The following is a 2,187-nucleotide window of genomic DNA, read 5'->3' on the forward strand; positions in this document are numbered from 1 at the left end:
AACCACTGTGGGCCTTGCCCGGCCAGGTCCACAGGCGTGCCCCACTCGCAGCTGGACCTCAGCAGCCCGGCGGTAAGCAACTCTGCCCTGATGGAGTGGGCATCTCCTGGCTACCCAGGTTTTTAGGAGTTCTCTGTTGGATGTGGGAATGCCTGTTGGTGCTGACTTTGCCTGCGGAGAAGCAGAGTGAGACTCGCGTGATCCGTTTATCTAGGCAGTGCTCACAGGTCCATCTGAAAGTGAGGGGAGCTTCTTCAAGAAAACACCAAATGGCGGATGACGCCAGTGCAGGGGGAGGGCCCGGAGCCTCTGGGGACCCTGGAATGGGAAGCCACAGTGGCCTACATGGAGGTTTCAGCAGTGGCCTGTGGTGCTGAGGTTGGGGGTGCAACCATGGAGCTTGCAGAGGCAAGACTGAGGACAAAGAGTGGATCCCCGTCCCCAAGCTGGGCTTCCTGGTCGAGGACATGGAGATCAAGTTGCTGGAGGAGATCTTTTTCTTTTTCCTGCCCATCAAGGAGTCTGAGATCATCGGGTTCTTCCTCGGTACATCTCTGAAGGTTGAGGTTTTGCAGATCATGCCCGTGCAAAAGCAGACCCACACTGGCCAGCGAGCCAGGTTCAAGGTGTTTGTTGCCATTGGGATCTGCAGTGGCCATGTCTGTCTGGGTGTTAAGTGCTCCAAGGGAGTAGCCACTGCCATCTGAGAGGCCATCATCTTGGCCATGCTCTTCTTCATCCTTGTGTGGAGAGGCTACTACGGGAACAATATTGGCAAGCCCTACACCGTCCCTTGCAAGGTGACCGGCTGCTGTGGCTCTGTGCTGGTGCCCCTAATCCCTGCTCCCAAGGGCATTGTCATCATCTTGGCCCCCGTGGCCAAGACACAGCTGATGATGGTGGGCATCGATGACTGCTATACCTCGGCCAGAGGCTGCACTGCTACCCTGGGCAACTTCGCCAAGACCACCTTTGATGCCATCTCTAAGGCCTGTAGCTCCTTGACTCCTGACCTCTGGAAAGAGACTGTGTTTGCCAAGTCTTTCTATCAGGAATTCACTGACCACCTCGTCAAGACCCTCACCAGAGTCTCCGTGCATAGGACCCAGGCTCCAGTGGTGGCTGCAACACAGTGTTTATTTTATTTTTTTTACAAAAAACAAAGTGAATCAAGCACGTAAAAAAAGAAGAAAGTGAGGAGATAGGTGGTTCCCTGGGGGTGCTGTGGTGTTCCATAGTTTCTCAACTGCAGAGCCCTGCGCCCTGCACCAGACCAGGCCCAGGAGGATGTGCAGATGGGAGCGGGGCAGTAAGTAAATGAGTCAGGTGGACATTTCCTGGCTCACTGCATGTCAGCAGAGCCAGCCAGCCCCATTCCTTCCACCTTGTTCTTTTGTATTTGTGAGAAAACTGAGAGCTGCCAGCTCCCGAGAGGAGCCAGGGGCTGTCGTGGTACAGTGAGGACCCCAGGCTCCAAGGGAGGCCACTGAGGCCGAGTGGAGCAGGGTCTCCACGGTAGGGGTCGCATGCAGGGCCTGGGTGTCCTGTGCAGCCGGTGGAGACACAGCCAGGACCACTTTTCGCAAAGGCCAAGGGCTTTTTTTCCATACTGTTTCATATGGTCTCGTCTGGGTTGCAGACATTCCAGTGGGTCTGAGGAGCCTGTCTCCTGCAGTGAACGTGGATCCGTTTGACTCGGAAGCAGCAAGTGCAGATGAGCATCCCAAGAGGGGCCGTCGGGGTGGAGAGCGCAGCCCTGACCCTTGCCTGGAGGCCCTGCGCCTCCTTTGTCAGGCCCCAGCCTTGCCTGCAGGGCCCGAGTTGCCCTGGCCTCTGGTTTCTGCACCTGGGTTGGGTCTGGGCCGATGTGGCTGTGTTTCCCAGTTTTCACAGAGAAGCTGGAAGAGGAAAATGACCCTGTCTCAGGCTGTGACAGCACATTTGTCCCTCAGGGTGGATCTGAGCCTGGAGTGGTTGGGGGCTGCACTCAATTTAAAGTTTCACTTGGAAACTCGTTGGGAAAGTGGTCAGCTTCAAGTCTTGAACATCTGTGCCTTGTGTGTTTTTCTTTCAGGGTGTGAAACTGCCGTGATGAGCTTGATCACCACTTTAGCACAAAAGAACTCAGAAGAGTTTAAGATCCCCGTCTTGCCGGCCATCTCTAGATTAGCAGAGTAAGTCTGATTC

The 2,187-nt window shown here is 55.3% G+C and overlaps 1 pseudogene; it reads left to right on the top strand.

Moving 5' to 3' along the window:
- Positions 1-276: 276 nt before the first annotated feature.
- On the top strand, positions 277-1,132 carry LOC103253052 (annotated as a pseudogene).
- Positions 1,133-2,187: the final 1,055 nt, after the last annotated feature.

Source organism: Carlito syrichta, unplaced genomic scaffold (genome assembly GCF_000164805.1).
Source record: "Carlito syrichta isolate Samal-C Ts95f unplaced genomic scaffold, Tarsius_syrichta-2.0.1 Scaffold1322, whole genome shotgun sequence".
Lineage (NCBI taxonomy): Eukaryota > Metazoa > Chordata > Mammalia > Primates > Tarsiidae > Carlito > Carlito syrichta.